This window comes from Pezoporus wallicus, unplaced genomic scaffold (assembly GCF_028554395.1).
Source record: "Pezoporus wallicus isolate ANWC-B61680 ecotype Strahan unplaced genomic scaffold, APGP_CSIRO_Pwel_v1 contig_6714, whole genome shotgun sequence".
Taxonomy (NCBI): domain Eukaryota; kingdom Metazoa; phylum Chordata; class Aves; order Psittaciformes; family Psittacidae; genus Pezoporus; species Pezoporus wallicus.
Window position 1 is genome coordinate 1,132,501 of NW_026637486.1, and position 18,201 is coordinate 1,150,701.

An 18,201-nucleotide genomic window follows, 5' to 3' on the forward strand; every position below is an offset into this window, starting at 1 on the left:
TGTAAATCCATTCCAGTCAAACATTAGGCTTTCAGCGCACTCCCCCAGCCAGCTTTGTCCTCAAACATTCCTTCACGACCTTACCCTACTTAAAATCAGACTGGCCCCATCCCCCAGGTCACCCTGGCTGCCTGCCCATCCACACATTTATGTCTGCCTTTTGAGTGTTTTCAGAAGCCCATTAAATTGTGCCTTGGCAGGCCAGACGCATTCAACTCGCCCTAAGACCCAAAGAGAGAAGGTTATCAAATTCCCTCATCTTTGCCAGACATACAAAGCTTGAAGTTCTCTGCCCCTGCAAGGAAGCTAGGCAGTTGCACAAAGTAAGATGTTAGAACTTGTAAACATGTCATGCAATATTGTAATAGGCTGTGGGGCACAGAGACGCACAAAGTTGGGAGGGCCCCGGGACAGTGAGCCCGCCCTCCTGATGGAGCTGTCTTAATGCAATTTCTTTTCTCTTTTTGAGACAACACGATTGGAAATAGCTTCCATAAAGAGGCTGACACCACTTTCTTAAATCAACTAGTTTTGACACTTTTCTTTATATGACCTCCAGTGGATCTTCTTGGCTGGAAGAGGAAAAACAGGGCATGACACTCTTGCACCTTCTACTGGATAACAACAGAAAAGAGGAAAAAAGAGACAGGAAAAGTTAAGTTTTACCCTATAGGTAAGATACAGAAAATGCTCACCACAACAAACTTCTGCATATTTCCATCCTTCAGAGAGGGTGCTTATTTAAGTACCTTTCCCACTGTCCCGTTCCAGTGAGGGGCTTCCTCTTTGCAACCCTAGATCCTGAGCTACATCTTCAGAGCAGAGCAGAATTGTGCCCACCAGTGATAAGTTTGCCACAACTCGCAATGAGATGACAACGCATCACTTGAAGCATGCAATTAAACCAACACACATAGCGTGAAAGTAAAGTTCATTCACTGAAAACAATCTGAGGGAATGCAATTTGTAACATGAGCAGAAACACAGCAATCAAGGACCAAAATCATACTTAAAATACACACACACACACACAAAATCAGAGCTACTCTGGACAGGAGGTAATGCAAACTAACCTTGCCAGAAATGAGCTGCAAAATATCTTCATTTTCTCATACAGTGAAACCCTGATAAAATCACAACTGTTAAGGTCATACAGTATATCAGGTGGAATCACAGTCTTTAGAACTCCATTATTAATGCACACAACCTCACAATCAAAGAGGATAAGAGCACAGTTCCCAGATGCCAATGATTTGATCCTATCTTATTTGGCTGTTTACATTTAAATAATGTGGCCGTATAAATTTAAATAATAAGAACCACCAACAGATGGAATGTAGTGAAAAAAAGGTGCCTTGGACGAGACCCTGAACATATACTACACCGTGCTTTACAATTTATTTGAGCAGAGCTCGTATTAAAAAAAAGGGGGGGAAAGGCAAAAAAAAGACTCATTTCTTCTGCCATTATGGAAATAAAAGGACTAGTGCTTTAGTTCGTTGCTAGCACTGCCAAAGAAACATGCAGTTCTCTAACCTCCAGTACAATGTACCCATAAGGTACCAAGCATCAAAGCATATTAAAAGATATTAACTGCATATTTGCTTATGAACAAGATAAAAAGCTGTAGGGCCTCCAGGTTCTCAAGCTGTGAGTGGAACAGCTTTGCAATTTGCCTGCAAAACTGCATTTTGATCTTAATGAATATAAAATGGCTGCCATTAAAAGTAAAACAGATTATTTCAGGTCTTTTAGGGCCCATAGCTCTTTGACGGTCTTGGAGGGGCACTATGATCTTTCATTAAAATCTCACAGCAGGACTCCCTCACCAGCAAATCAAGCCTTGCAGTCGAGGAGATTGGCTACATTTAAAAGTAATTTTCAGAAATCTACACAGATTTTCAATTTGGTAATGAAAGCCATAAGAGAATGCAGGCAGCATTTTGTTGAATATTGTTACTAATCCAGTGCTCACATTCGTTAGAAATTAAACTGCCCCGTAACTATCACACTGATGGCAGCCTGCCATTTCGGCTCAGTTGTAAACTCCATTTGTTAATGAGTAGCATGTGCTAATTGTTGTCAGCAGCCCTGCCATACATCCCTTCCGTAACAACATATTTTACCTGCTGAAAGGTGTTACCTCTTGCACTGTCAGCATCCACTTTAAGAGAAGAAATCTCAGAATAGGAGGAAAAAAAAAAAAGGTTCAGTTTCATTTGGAATAGCATGAAGTTAAAAGCATACATCTTCATAGTGATATCCAGCCCTTCCTAGCACCTCACTCTGCATATGCTACTTCTAGCATTAATACATTAAGGTAAGACAAAGAAAGATGCTGTACGCTATAATGGCACAGGGAACAACAGAGGTAAATTCTCTATATTTTAACGTAAAGTAAAGGATGCAGCTCCCAGTCAAATGAAGTTGAAAGGTTTGAAAAGTTAGAGTGATCATATCTCATTATTGCAAACAATGTAAGGGGGGGATTAAAACAAAACCTGACCTGGAACTGCGATGAAGCTGGACTGGGATGAGAAAGATTGACTCTGCGTAAGTTAGTGAGAGCTGATGACTGTGCTGCCCTCAGGTGGAAGGTCTTGTCGGGAGGGGGAGGCCTCCACTTACAATGTAAACCCAGAAAAATAAAGATGATAACAATAAAAGAAATAAAACTCAGCTTTAGTGGATGCAACAAACAAAGATACTCCAAAGTGCGAGCAAGAAGGGTTATAATACATGAATCCTCAAACAAACCAAATGTGAATTGAATTATAGCAGAAGAGAACTATTTTCGTCGAGTGAATTGTAAATTGGGTTTGTTTCCAGTTTATATTTGAAATGCAAGGTTGATGCTTGGCTTTTCATTTTATTTTCTAGCTGGGGGGATTCTAAGGGAAAATACTGACTTGAAATAACTAAAGCCTTATTGAAGAGCTCTAACACACACACCGGGCGACTGACACACGCTCTCTGAAGCGTATTTAGTATCACTGCATCGAGCAGATTAGTTGTTCAACTGCCATAAGCAACAATATCGTATATTGCTACTTGTTTAAAATTATTCAAATCAGTTCTGTACACATACATGGGGGCTTTAAAAACAAACAGGGTTTTTCTCCAGTCTGCAGGAGCAATCAGAAAGAACCGATATCACAGGGTATTCTGCCTGACAGGAAACTGTCTTGGGAACTTCTTCTTTGTGCTCATTCAGGAATGGAGTGCAAGGACTTTCCTGGGGGTTTCCAAGGGGTGCCCAAAGTACCCACAACATCTCTGCAGTAGCAAGACACTTTTTCACTCCAGGGTAGCCAGCTAATCGGGGTTACAGCATCCCTCAGATTGCTCTAAATGCAGTCCAAAGCAGAAAATCAGCAACTTCAGTTTCAAAACACGCATGAATGATTAACCACCACATCCAAGTGACTGGAAAGACGAAATATGAGGGATCAGTCCAATCTGCTGGAATCTGAGATGGGAATTTTTTCCCAGTTTCTTGCTTTTTTTTGGGGGGGGGGGCAGAAGCGGTTAGCTGGAATACCTTTACATGTCATTTTAGAGTGAGCTCACCAGCTTGGTTTCTACCATTTTAATTTTGAGAACAGATAATTTTTTTTGAAGCACAAAGACAGCAACAAAAATGTGCTGCAGGTTTGATTTTGGGGTTTGATCTCCGATTTTTTTCCACTTAGCTGAACATTGCATTTTCCAATACATATCAGCCCACAGAGCAACATGGAATCTCCTTTTTCTTCTGCAACCACTGCAGAAGCAGCAGGTGGATCTGCAGAGCACCAGTTTGTCAAAGCCAGGACAGAGAAATGCTTTGCTGACCTTGGCAGAAACACCCACTAACCTAATCTGGGCTACTCAGATAGGCAAGCTCAGCCTAGGTTAGACTGAACCACCTATGTGCTTGACCTTACACCAAAGGATGGTGAAGCCTTGCCTTTTTCGCTTGACATACTCTGTAGATCAACTGTAAACCCACAGTGCTTAGCGACTCGTGTCCAAACTGGTCCAGAGAAGACGGTGTTTGAGTGCAGACAGGAAGCACAGCGCTCTCACCCATTTCAGAAGTATATTTATAAGGCTACACTGCACCTTTAAACTGGCAGCAGTGCAGCTGTGGCAGTGCTGAGCTATACATGGTTCCAAAAGTAGAAGCCGGAAGCAGCGTTAATATTGATGCGGTCCCTGTGATGAGATGTTTGCAAGGCCATCTGCATACAGTGGACTTCAGGCACACTGATTTCAGGCACATCTTTACCTGCATTGCAGATGCACCCCGAAACCACTTCTGCTAAAGCAAACCATGCAAAGGTGCTCTCAGTGCAAGCTTAAAAGTGTGACTGAGACTTAGCACGGTGTTGCGACGATGCTGTAAATTCACACCTTAGCTTGATGCATGCTAATATCCCTCTGAATAGGGATGAGAGACAGGCAACAGTCCTGCAGGTTCCTGAGCACGGGGACAAATTTAAGCTGGTTTTCAAACATACAGTTCAGGCCCAACTTGTTTGGGAACTTACACAGTTGGTGCTGGCATTGCCTATTATTAGGCTTCACAACAGTGTTTCCAGTGAAGGCACTGATGAGAACAAAGGGGCAGGCACACGAATAAAGTTTTGGAAGGTTAACTTTTAAATTAAATTCCTTTTTTTAAAATAACTCAGCACTTTCTACAATTAAAAAATATTCCTCGTTTTTTCTCCTTCCGATGTTACCTTTCTGGAAGCAAATGGCCCTAACTACATCTTTGCAAACTTGATTTTCCTGCACAAAAACGTGTATTAATTACTATCTCTCACAGTCAGCGATCCATTTTGAGAGACCCAGGAGAAGTGACACACCTTGTACCTTTTTACATAAAGGCAAGTACACAAAAAAATCACTTCCTTTTTATGTATGCATCACGTTCTGAAATTATTTGGCTATAAAAAACCTAAAAATCATGTTTATCTTACCCTTATGCAGGAAAGGCATTCATTAGATTAATTTTCTAGTGTAATTTCCTAGGTAAAAAAAGCCCCATTAGTCTAAACATAGCCTACTTTTAAAAACGTGACCAAAAAAGCCTGAGTAGTTTGGTTTTTTTTCCATTCTATATCTATTCCCTAATCCCTCTCGCAGCAGCTTTCCATTCACACATTTTGCATCCAGATGTTATTGCTAGTTGTGGGGAACTTGGTGAATTAGCTCAGGATTTTGAAAGCCATTTCACATTCCTGAGGAAACAGGCCCTCCTGAAGAATTAGCTGGCTTAAGTAGAGTAGCTGGCAACCAGGGAGGAGGAGAGAACAGGAGCAGGGTCAAAAGGAATGGGAAGAGGAGTGGAGAGCCACATAAACTTATAAATAAGACTCTCCCATGGTGAGAATTCTAACTAAACAGTAGGAGAACGGAGCTCATAAAGCTGGGGTGCAGCATGGCATAATCAAACTCACGTTTTCTAACCACCAGATCTTGCTTTCCTCTTTTCCACACCCTTTATGCAATGGTTTTGACTGCAGTTTTCTAACCAGCCCCACCCAGAAGGAAAACAGAACAAATTAAAAGCTGAGCCAAGTGTCAGAAACGTTTCAGAGGGATACAACACCTTCCCAACCTACACAACTGCACACACAATCTCTTCGCATATCGAAGGTTAACCCAATGTTGCCATTTATTGCTTGATCTGGTCTGCAAGTTTTACTTTGAGCATGGCCCCACTGAAGTGATGAAAACTCCCAACATAACCAAATACAATACTTTAGATTCACTAAATCATGTGGATTCACCCTGGATTCACAAGTTCAGATCTTCCTTGGTGGAAGGCTTACCAGACAAGCAGCAGCCAAATAGGGACTATGTACAGAAGGTAAACTAGATCTCACTGAAGCGTATGGCCAAAATCTGACTTCAATAGGGACCAAATTTTACCTTACAATCTGCCAAAAGAGAGAGAAGGAAAGAGTAATATCAAATACTATTGAGACAGAAAATGCTTTGGAGCTCAAAAGCTACAAAATAAGAAATTTGTTCTTATCTCCCCCAAAATGGCCCAAATCTACCCTGTATTTTTAATTCTATGGCTAAATCAGCACAAAAAGGTCTAATCTGATACATGTCTTAGTATATAATGGTGGATATTTAAACAAATTGAAAAACTGTATTTACATCGATGAAATTAGGAAAATATCAGGAAAATACTTCTTTCTCTTATTCAGTCTCCTGCACTCAGGGGACCTCAAAACCAGCCAGGTCCCCAGCTTTCCAAACAAGTCTAAGGTCCACAGTCTGTAACAGTGCTTGCTACCATTTTAAAACACAATGAATCTTTCCGGATGTATTTCAAACCTGCTTTTTCTTCCTGCTACACAGTTGTCTGCAGACAGCCTAGCTTTTTTCCCAACCTTATCTATTATTCTGCAAAAAGAATTATTTCTATAGAAGTTAATGCTTCTTTTCCCCAACTTTTTATCATCAAGGTGACTTATAAACAGCTGCAATAAAAATGGTTGTGCGTTGGGGGTTTTTTCACACCCCCCCCCCCATTCAAAAGCATTCCCAATGATGTTTCAGAGAGAGCAGAGGCTCTAAAAGATACGTGACATTCATAGATTTCACCCCTGGAGCCACAAAACCCACACTAGCAATTTCTTCATTTGACCAAAATGAATGGTCATCACAAAAACAAATGTAAGTTTGGTATCACTGATTTGGCTGAGACAGCTTAGGGGCTTGAACTTAATAGACTTCCTCTGACAGATTAGGATCTTCTGGTACGTCTGCATCATCCTGTCACAGCAGATAGCCAAGTCCAAACCACAGGCATGGCACTGCCCTTGATCCATAACCTTAGAATACAAAATGACTGGCTAAGGAATGTAATAAGACTCCCAAGGAAATACCTTTGAAGACAGTATTCATTTTACTTGGTGGTCTTTTATAGAGGGGGCAAAAAAGAAGACAATTAAGCATTAAGAACTGATTGATGCTTGAACAAAATGCCTAACAGTAAAAGCACATTTCTATATTCCAAAGGACCAGGCAAAGCTATCCCTAAGAAGGGATTAACTACTATCAGATGATATTACTACTGGATTAATGGTGTTTCACATTCACTATATTTATATATTAAAAAAAAAATAATAAAAAGATCTCTTTTAAAGAGGATATAAGTGATTTGTATAAAACCTAAATGCCCAAAAACTAGATTTTATTTTTGTAGCAACATGATGGATAGTATTCTCTTCATTTAGGCATCTTTAATTGAAGTAATTTTCCCCCCTTTGCCTGAAACCATCCCTTGCATTTCAAGCCAATTGTTTGGAGCGTACCACAGCCCGTGAAAACAGGAAAGCAATGTGTGACTCCAGAACTGATGCTTTATATTCCAGTGGCTATTTTAAGCTGTTCTGATTTGAGAGAGTTGTTTTTGTAACAGATATACTAAAGGTGATCATTTGACTTTATTGCTAGTCGTTGCTGACTGAAATATTTTGCCAGATGAAAGTAATTACTATGACTATATTGCTTTTCTACCCTGTTCAGTGTATTGTAACTCAGATATTCAGAGTGTGAAATTCTGGATTCTCATTTGCAAAAAAGAAAGTCCCATTGTGCTGTGCTCTGGCCTTAATTATGTAAAGCCCATATAGATGTTATCCAGTTTCCTTCCCTACCTGCATACCTTATATCTACCAACGGTTACATGGAAACTCCAATCTTGATATAGAACTGTGCAGATGACAAAGCTCAACACCATACTCAGATATTTGTGTTATAAATGAGAGAACAAGAAGCTGTTTCGACCAGAACTGAATCACTCAGGTGAATTTTTAAAGAAGATGCAAGAAACAGCCGTATCCTCGTTCAACATTAGTTGCTACCAGCCAAAATTATGCGCTAGAGAAAACAATTTGTTGAGACATCCTCAGGATTATATCCCCTGGAGATGGGGAACAGGCCTGTGTTTCTCTCACAAAGTCACGTCTGCTTGCAGTAGACTTCTTTCAATTCAAGCCATAGTAATATGCGCACAATAAACTCACTGTTATAAATATTTACCATTATATTCATCATCTTGGTTCTCCTGCTACCCTGACCAGCAGCCACACTACCATAAATCAGGGGAAGCATTCTGCAGGAGCTGCAAGCTGCTGTCACTGTATTTCTGGAAACAGCCATCCAAGAGGAGGCAAATGGCACAGGAGACAACAGGAATTGCAGTAGACTCCACATTTCAAACTGCTACATACCTTCTGCTCCATTTACAAGGTAAATGTGACATTCTGGGTTAAAGATGAGCAGTGGGCACAGAGATACTGGTGGGGTAGCTAGCAATGTATATGGCCACAGGAAGGCTTCTGGGTTTATCTTGATGGAAGCATTTCAGTATCTAGGAGAAGCTACACTTAAAGGAGTGAGAGATGAACCCAAACTCATGAAAAAAAACCACACACACACACAACTCCTCCTCTCTTTCTTTCTCTCTTGCCATGAATGACCAGGATTGGCAACTGGCAGTGAAGTTATGCTGTGTGAACAACATTTTCCTGCCAAAATTACAAATGTCCATCTCAAAACTCACCGGCTTCCCAAAAGAGAGACCTACACAATTGCTACCAGCACAACCTGTGGCATCTCCAGAAAATGGCACAGCAGTCCCATTCATCGACACTGGATGAGGGTAAGAAGATTCTAACTTCCCAATTGCTCCATAACCTTTAGCTATCTCTATAACCTCAACCACTGTGAGCCCAAGTACAGCTTCATGATGGCTGCATGAATTTCAGCTGCATTCAGTAAGGTTCTACCTAAGGAACGTAACAGCATTGGTAAACAACAGACAGCTTAAAACTAAGATGAGGTGTTTCTGCACACAGAGCATTCATTTGCTTAAGCTTGTATCTCCATTTCTTTGCCTTAAAAGAAAAGTAATAATCTTATCCTGGTTATCTGAAATATCATGAACTGTGTGGTTCAAAGGAACTAATCACAGCTACCAGAAAGCAAAACCTCACTCTTTCTTGTTGTATTCTCTGCTAGGCTCCATCCACGCTCAACAGTGCTAGAAACAGAGTAGTGGAAGATGTATTTACCCACATTATTGTGGTATTTCACAACAGAGTTTCTGTAGTCACTCAGCCTCCAAACATCTATCTACTGCAAATGTATTAATCTCAACCCTTAGCAGGTAGGACTTTGAAACAGTTTTTCTTCTGACATATTTCCATCAGTATTAGTTGTTATTAAAGAAAACTAAAATAAGATTTCTTACAAAAGGTAATTAAGCAGTATAATACAGTAATAAGTGGAATGAACAATACGGAGTTGTACTAAAATATACGCCTGGTGCAGTAGAGGACTGGTGTTTCAGGAGATTAACAATTATGATCACCAGTCCTCTTCTGCTTCTGCAATACTCCACACAATCTTTTTTAAATTACTTTATTAACCTTTCCTCCTAGCACAGAAGTGCCCGATTATAGATAATATTTCAAAATCATCTGAAGTGTAAGTGTGTTTGATTTGCTCAGTAATTATTTGTCTACGTTATTACATTGACCAAGCACACAAGCTCCTTGACCAGTTTTATTTCAAGTCCAGTTAAGAACAGGGTCGTATCATTTTGTGCAATCGCTCCCTTTGGGCCCCAGAGCACCTGAAATTTCATATGGGAGCCAGTAACTTGGACATGAATATTTCCCCCTTTAACCATGCAGGAATCAGGCAGTGTGATGGCATCTGAGGTTAAGAGGCCTGTTCATAAGGGAAAGGTTTTAGTGCACACACGAAAGAAGTTTATTCGCTGTACTGCAGACCAAAGACATTCAAGCACAAGCATGAAAATTTGCCTTTCTAAACCTAAAAGGGTGTAAAAACCCAATATATTCGTCAATGCATGCTCTTTCATGATAATTTATTCCCAACATTTCACACAACACATTATTTCAATTTGGATCTGAAGTATTAGCCCATTACCAGCTCCGCTACTATCTGCAGCTTCATGCTAAACATATGGTGATCACAGACAAATATGCATTGCTTAAAACACAGGCCTGGAGAAAAACAAGCGAGTATGAAAATCAAAAATGCAATGGAAAAAAGTTTTCCTGCTCTAACTCTGCAGCTTTGGAGGAAAGGAAAATAATATTTACTTTTTTTTTCTTCCACAGATGAAAATGCAACGAGATGAAACACGGTACACAGCTTATTCCTGAGGGCCACCACTTGGATAAAAGCGTAAAGCCTGGGGACTTTGTTTACTGTCCACAATCAACAAATCCTGAAATCTCCATATGCAGCAGGTTTCTAAAGCTCCGTTAGTAATACTGTATATTGCTGGTCAACTCAGTCACCCATAGAATTACAGTGGAGGGTATGGATGCCAGTATTTTAGACCCAAACCGAGCATAAAAAACCACAAAGTAAAATTCAGTGTCAGCACAAAGTTGACAGCGAATGATTATAACAGCTTCGAAGCTTGAAAAAGAGTGTAAATAACTAGGATCCCCCGCGGGCTCACTCAGCCTGCATACATAACAACTGTGATGGACAGCCACTATGGTAAAGTACAGGGAAAAAAAAGTCACTCTGCAAAGATGCAAAAAATTCCTCCTGCAACGAGTCCTAACTGTCACCTTTCTGACTAAATCAGCTACTTTCATAGAGAAAAAGTACCTACATTGGAAGGTGCACATTTGCAGTACAGGCTGCTACTTGAACACGTAAACCATTAATATATTTCCCAGTGCTAATAAGCCCCAAGAATCTTTATTTCTTTACAACGAATGATTCAAAGCTACACGTTACCAATTCCTTTCTCTCAACCATCACCCAATTAACTGCAGTAGAGAGACAACGCAGACCAAGGAGCAAAACAATTTCAAACAAGGCATATACATGGACATGAGAATGAAAATAGTCTTATCTACCAAGCATCACCACCCGTTTGCTTTAGAACATTGATGCTCCTACGTATGTACATACAGAAGGGTAATATGTACGCGTAGTAATGGCGTTAAAGTGCCCACAAATTGCAAGTGGGTAGAGGCATGGGGTCCTCAGACTGTCATCCATGTGACAGCACTGTGATTATGTGGTCCCTTCATAGTTCCTGGCTGTAAGCTGGGGGCGAGGGAAACAGGAATTAACCATAAACACCAGCATATGCCTACAAATTACTGCATTTTTTAAACTCAATTAGCAAGCAAACTACTTCATTAACTAACTCTCTTTTTTTCCCATTATTTATTCCATGAAAGCTTTCAATTTTGGATTTAAAAACTCCCTGATATTCAAACGTTCCTCTTTACCCACTTAGGTTATATTTATCTGAAATTCAGTAGTTGCCTTGATACCAGCTGTTGGTCATTGGACTATTCATTCTGACAGCTTGATTTTAATTTAAGCTAGGAGCTCGTAAATATAACACAGAAACACTTGTGATGATCAGGCAGTATCTACTGAGGAAAAACAAGTACATCTAGTGAGGAGAAAAATTCTCTTATGAGAATGCGAAACCCCATGATTAAGTTCATGGTGAGCTATGGAAAACCAGAACTTCTGATTTTCTAGGATACTAAATGCTTTCTTCCTTCATTGAGCATAAAGAGGACCGAGTGTTCAACACTTCGCAGGCTGTGCTCATCAACGTGGTGAATCAGACATGTAAATGATGGGTTTATAATTTCATGAAGTGAAAAACTCACTACTGGGGCTCTGAAAATCCTGAATCTGTTCAAGGATGACCCTCAGCAATGGGCTTCATTTCACCCATAGCTATACAATCCTTATGTTTTGCTGGCACTTTTTGATCTTTCTGCTGCTGTTTATTCAGAAGCTTGCAATTTCTTTCCTCACTTGAAAGAACAGTGATAACCAAAGGGCATTTCTGAAAGCCAGCACAGATGCAACTATTTGGTTTAGGCCATTTTGTTTTCTTTGTGCTGTTAAAACGTGTCACATGCTGGGAATGTTCCCTCAAAAAATTAATTAGACCATGTGAATGGTGGGATAGGTTCATCCTGTACAAACTTCGGCAGCGTGACCCTGTTCAAGGAGATACAAGTCTCTACATGACAGTTGACTTGGCTGAAATAGCAAATGAAGGTGGGCACCCAGTGCTCTGGTTGTGGGCTGTTAAGTATACGCTTACTTTCAACTGACTGACGAGGCTAGCTCAGTAGACAGCCTTACGTAGTCCTCTGCACCGCAGCTTACCTGCATGAAAGTGGCAAAATAATTACTGGCCTATTAAGTACAGCTTTTTAGTTCCTTTACAAAGAAACCAGGTTTAGAAGATTAAAGATATGGAAATTCTGCCCAATTTCACAATTTACATCTGACCTGGCAGTTGCTGTTCCAACCGAAAGAAGCTGATTGTTCCTTTCATGTTTCATCTTGACACCGTGATAGTAGGCTTAAGAAAGTGGGACAATAATGAAAACGCATCTGCTTTGAAACCAGTCTTACTAAATCCACTGACTACAGGCAAGTTATTCCTGACTTGGGCCAGAGGCCTTTGCAAAACTCTTAGACACAATAACAGCAAATAGCAGCAGAATTAAACAGTTGTATTTATAGCAAAATATTCCACTCTCAAAGGGGAAAATCAAAGCTGTCTTTTAACGCTTCTTCCTAGGAGTGACCAATGGAGCAGCAAGCAAAGCGGTACTTGCGATCCATGCTAAGTGAAGCTGGATTTGTAATCGCACACAAATAAAGGCAGAAGAGCAGATACACGAGATATTATTCTGTACCAGAATTAGCATAACCCAGCACATCAGAATATTAAAATTTAACAAGGATTTCAAACCATCCTTGTATCATCAGCAGAACCATGTCACAGGTTTCTTTATTGGTTCAGCAGGATAGGTATAATTGTATCAATATTTTAATGCTTGATGCATATTGCCTATGATAAATTGCTCGCATAAATAAAAAAGCACCAATATTCAATTGCCAATGAAATAATCACACATCCTAGATCTTTATTATATCATGCATTATTTAATTACAATAATCAGAACCCTTCTGAAGGTAAAACAAGATTAAAAAGGTTTTGTTTTATTGGATCTATATATTTGATTTACACTTTATATGTTAGCTTTGCATTAAGAATTTATAAGGCATCAATTCAAAGGGTTGATATTACAAGAGTTTATTCCGTTTGTAATTAGTACAGTACTCTTAAAGTACTCTGGCTATGAGAGATAATATTTCAGTATTTTAATGAGCTTTTTAAGTATAATTGATGTAACAATCGTTGAATTACACTTTTCTACCTGAAGAATAATGATGGAAACATTTTAATGAGAAATGTAATCATTATTAGCAAATGAACTACTAAACTGCCATTTACTGACATTTAAAAGCTTAATAGCAGAAAACTGGATTTTTGTGCATCTGCATCCCTACAAATGCTTATTGTCTCAGGTGCTCGGGCTTCCTGGTGTAACCTTCTCTCTTAGGTTTTTGTTGTTATGTTTAAGAAAAGCTTTCTTTAACTTGCAATTGTCAGCTTCCTCTGGAAAAACTATGGGGCTTGACATGTATACAGATAATTTAAATAAATTAGCCCCTTTTCAGCCTTCAGCATTTTTGCCAGCATAAAAGGCCTCATTCTTGGGAGTACTCATGCTTGCATCAGCTTGATTTTGATGAATGCCCTGTAACCTCCCTGATCGCACCTTAGACATGGGCGATCCTACCACAGTGTTGACAGCAATGTGCAAAGCTACTACATTTTCTTTATTAAAAAAGTATATATATATATACACACACACACACACATATATATACATATATATATTACTTCTATATATATCCCAAACCCCACTTCAAAAAGCTGAATTTTGGGGCAGTCACTGCATGAGTGCCATGAGAAGAACGCAGTACACCACGTACCCCATCTCCTTGCTCATGTCTCCACAGGCACTCACCCACTCAAAGTAGTATTTTTCACAGTTAACATCCTCTTTTCCACAGATTCTGCTCCATATCACCATCTACCTGTTACTGCACACAGAAAACCTCTCCTTTCCAGTGCACTGTCTGTCTCGGCTCAACCTGACACACAGCAGAAGAACGTCTCCTACTTACAACACTCCTTCCAGCCTTGCAAAAGCTCACACTTTGATTCATGATATGCTCCTGTGAAAGGTGCTCTTTGGAACACAAAACAATTATGAGGCCAGAAACAGTCTCTACAGAGTAGATGGTAGAGGTGGATAGCAACAGCACCCTGCTCCCATACAGGAATCTGGACATCACAGACGTGATGTGAAACAACTGCTACCAAGGAAACAAACATTTGTCAGTCTCTAGGCCCACCTGATGTAGGATGAATGGAGATCCATAAACAGACCCATAAACATATATGGCACAGTTTGTTCTAGAATAGCACAATGCTATGATATTACACAACAGAAAAATACATTCTTCTGAACTCGCTCGTTCCTGATTTAACCCAGTGTGAGTGATACAGTTGTGTGCCAGCAGGCAGCTCTTTGCGGTTGGAGGAGCTGGAGGAGGATTCTACTAAATTTGGGAACAATCTGTAAAAAATAGCAGAGGGTGACAAATCACAGTGATACACAGACATAAACCAAGCAGTATACACAGCACGTGATCTTAAAGATACTACTCAGCTTGCACTGAGCTAAGTAGGGGTGGACCTGCTCTGCATTAGGCTAAGATGCTGCCAAACCCAAAGCAAGAAGAAGCTTCTTGCTTTTAAATACATAGTGTTATCAATATTGAGAGAGGCTTAACTTTTGTGGGGGGAGAAGAAGGGGAGAGAGAAAATTGAGATTACACTAGGAAAAAATTGCCTTTGTTGCACGTGGGGTCCCAAAAATTCCCTCTTTCTCAGCCTTTACAGGGAGAAGAGTCTAGAAAAGGGGCAAAAGAGATGCTGGATGTAAAGATAACGTTTCTTTTGCTCATAATGTTCTTTGCTAGCACCGATAAATAGGTTTGAGGAAATCTACAGCCTAATCCAAACAAACACACACCCCAAACCTATGAAGCTAGAAAAGGATGAAATTAGTCTCCTCACCAGGAAGATCTCCTCTGCAGACAGACGATTAGCTCCTATTCATAACACCACCTAAGGTAATTCAGACTCATCAAGCTACTTATCTCTGGTACCTGGACTGCCTCATTGTCACGTTTGAAAAGATTAGAAGAGAAACTTCCCCTGAATGAGTAGTAATACAGTAGGAGTCCTTCTGCTCCTTTAGGATGAGGGGGATTACAAGAGATGGACAAGAAGGTGTGAGCTCCCAAAAGGATGCTCTTCCCCAGATGTTGCCCGCCTGTGTCAGGGCAGCTTTGCTTTCACACACAAAAACGGACTTGCAGCCCTTCACTGCAGGTCAGGTTCTGCTCCAGATCAAACTCCTGGAAGTTCCAACAAAGCTTTCTGATGGAATTACTCAGCTCTGTCTTTGCTCGCACACTGCCTCGCTGTCCCAAAGAGATGGCAGTATCACTGGCTTAAAATGCCTTTCTTCTCAGAGCCAGAGAAAGGACAGAGCACTCCAGGAAAAACTAGGAGTAATTAATTCCCTGGAATTCATGCTCCAGTCTAATTCAGAGCTGTCTTAGAGAGGACAGCCCTTTCCTCCTTGATGCCAAAACATCTGCAAAGGAGACACAGCCATAAACCGGTTACCAGCTGTCTCGCAAGGAGCTACTGGTGACCCTACAGGATCTGTGTTACATCTCCAATCCCTGTGCATCAAGCACAATGAAAAACAGCCTCTGCTCTCCCCTTCCTTGGGAAGAATATTGCTGTACATGTCCACTTGGAGACAAAGCCTTTTAAGATTCCCCAGCATGGCTCTAGCTGGGTCTTCTGAGATCTGTGAGCTTTCCAGGCCAAAACTGACTCATATTCTCATTAAGCAAGGACTGGAGAGACCTTCATACATAGACTTATTGCACAAAAAGCCTTTATAAAAGTAAAACATGTCTAGAAATTATATCCAATATATATATATCTCCAGGCTCATAAATAAGACACATTCTGAAAATCAGGTGCACTGCTTAGCTGTTGCGATGATTTAAGTGAGCTACCAGGGAATATCAGCAGAAGTGACACAGAAACCAGGAATGGACAAAGGTGAGTAATAAACCCCAGAAAAATCCTTGAGCCAAAAATATATCAAACCCGGCTGCGCTGATGTGTTTTCATTGCTCGGAGATGTAGTGCCATTCTCATCTGGTTAATTCCAATTCAGCGTTTCTTTGATATACCTTTTATAATTTTCAGTCTAATTATAATGAAAATCATTTTTCAATGTAATTCTGTAATAAAAATGTTTCCTTATTTCTCATTACCTAAGAACATGATCTTGCACAGCTACCGAGCATGCTTACAATGTGTATAGTGCAGCTTCCCTTTCTTAGTATTTAATCTCTTCATAGTCTACAGATGTCAAGAGGTTCAGATTAAGCTTGTTAAAGATCTGCTTCACTCTAACTCACTGATGATTATTTATTTAGCAGTTTTATGTAACCCTGTCATTGATAAGCACTCTATTAATTTGCCGAGGGACAAATCAACACTAGTTATTTTTCTACTGGCTATTAGATTCAGTGCTGCTGTTTGTTACAAACCACTTGCCAGTTAATTATAAATTATGGGTCCTCTTTGCCTATATTAATTGATATCTCCTCTGCCTTTGTAATACTAGACAAATAAATTGAAGGCAGGATTTATTAAGCAGCGCAAGGCTCCCGTCTCTTGATTAGGATTCTTTACTTTTTAAACATTTATACTTGTTTGTACAGATTTGATGGCAGAACAGTACATTAGAGAACTGATCCTTGGGGTGTTTTTGGGGAGACAGGAAGACTTATTTAACAGCTTCCCACAAATCAGCTTGAAGTGACACACCATTTAAGTTAAGCAATTTTTAAATGCTCCTTTTGATTTAATAAACTCTGAGGTTACAGTGTCTTTCTGTACGGATACAGCATGCACGTGTTCTACAGGAACTGTGCCTGTACTTATCTGCATTCGGGAAGCACCGCATGTACTGCTGGCGCTCTGTGTGCATAGTGTTTGCATGTCTGAATGAGCGTGAGAATAGGCACACATACAACATGTACAGAGAATGACAGGAATATATGTATACCTGCCTCCTACCTCAGGTAGTAAAGAAAGATTCTCTGCTGGTTATTTTCACGCAGAAAGAAAGCATTATGTGGACAGAGTTTCATTTTCAAAACCTGAAGGTTTAATGAGTGCTTTTGGAACAAGGGACTGTGGCCATGTTTAATTCCCCTGAGTTTGACTTGCATAAAGTAATTGTATTCTTCTCCATATGTATGCGTATACATATATATATATATATGATCACCAGCTATAAGGAATGCACACTTTCAGAGAGATGCTCACATGCCACAAAGAAGCAATAGCCAAAGTTTATGCCATGGACTTCTGAGAAGAAACTTAATTCTTTTGCTCTCTTGCCAGTGCCAAGCCCAAAAGTATAATGCAAAATTCAGCATCCGGAAACACTTCTTTGGCTTCAAGGGAATTCCTAACAATCACGCCTGTCCTGGGTTCAGCAGTAGCAGTCATGTTTCTCCTCCTTGGTAGCTGGTGCAGTGCAGTGTTTTGACTTTCAGCTCGGGAACAGAGCTGATAGCGATGTTTTGGTTTGGCCAAGGACTTTGTGAGCCTCATGCTCTGCCAGGGAGGAGGGGAAGCTGGGAGGAAGCAGAGACAGGACACCTGACCCAAACTGACCAAAGAGGTATTCCATACCACAGCACGTCATGCCCAGGATGTAACTGGGAGTTAGCCGGAAGGGCTGGGGGACTGCAGGGTTGGAGGAGGTATCGGTCAGTGCTTGGTCGGGCTGGGGGGGGGCGAGTTATCGGTTGGCTGGTGCTGAGGTGTAGTACTCTCTTCCCTTGTTATTTCCTTTATCATTATTATCATTGGTGGTAGCAGTAGTGATTTGTGTTATACCTTAGTTACTAAACTGTTCTTATCTCAACCCGTGGGAGTTGCATTCTTTTCGATTCTCCTCTCCGTCCCTCCGGGAGTAGGGGGAGGGCAAGAAAGGGGGGGGGAAGTGAGCGAACGAATTACCTGACTGGGTTTAAACCACGACAACGCCACTGCTGACATGGGCCCAAAGGAACGAAACACGACACCACTGCAGTGAGTTCAAATTGTACAGCACCTGAGTT

General features: G+C 40.5%; 2 long non-coding RNA genes across 3 annotated transcripts in view; both read left to right on the forward strand.

Moving 5' to 3' along the window:
- Positions 1-3,498, forward strand: part of LOC130597335 (uncharacterized) — an 8,422-nt gene extending 4,924 nt beyond the window's left edge. Inside the window, exons 2-3 of the long non-coding RNA XR_008971733.1 lie at positions 560-673; positions 3,307-3,498. This is a non-coding gene — a long non-coding RNA (uncharacterized LOC130597335). The remainder of the gene's footprint in view (positions 1-559; positions 674-3,306) is intronic.
- A 3,067-nt stretch (positions 3,499-6,565) lies between these two features.
- On the forward strand, positions 6,566-16,723 carry LOC130597334 (uncharacterized). 2 transcript variants are annotated; one of them, XR_008971731.1, is made up of 3 exons: positions 6,566-8,262; positions 10,164-10,309; positions 14,873-16,723. It is a non-coding gene; the product is annotated as an uncharacterized LOC130597334 (long non-coding RNA). The 2 variants fall into 2 exon arrangements; XR_008971732.1 differs by having other exon boundaries at positions 10,164-10,295.
- The last annotated feature ends 1,478 nt before the right edge of the window (positions 16,724-18,201 follow it).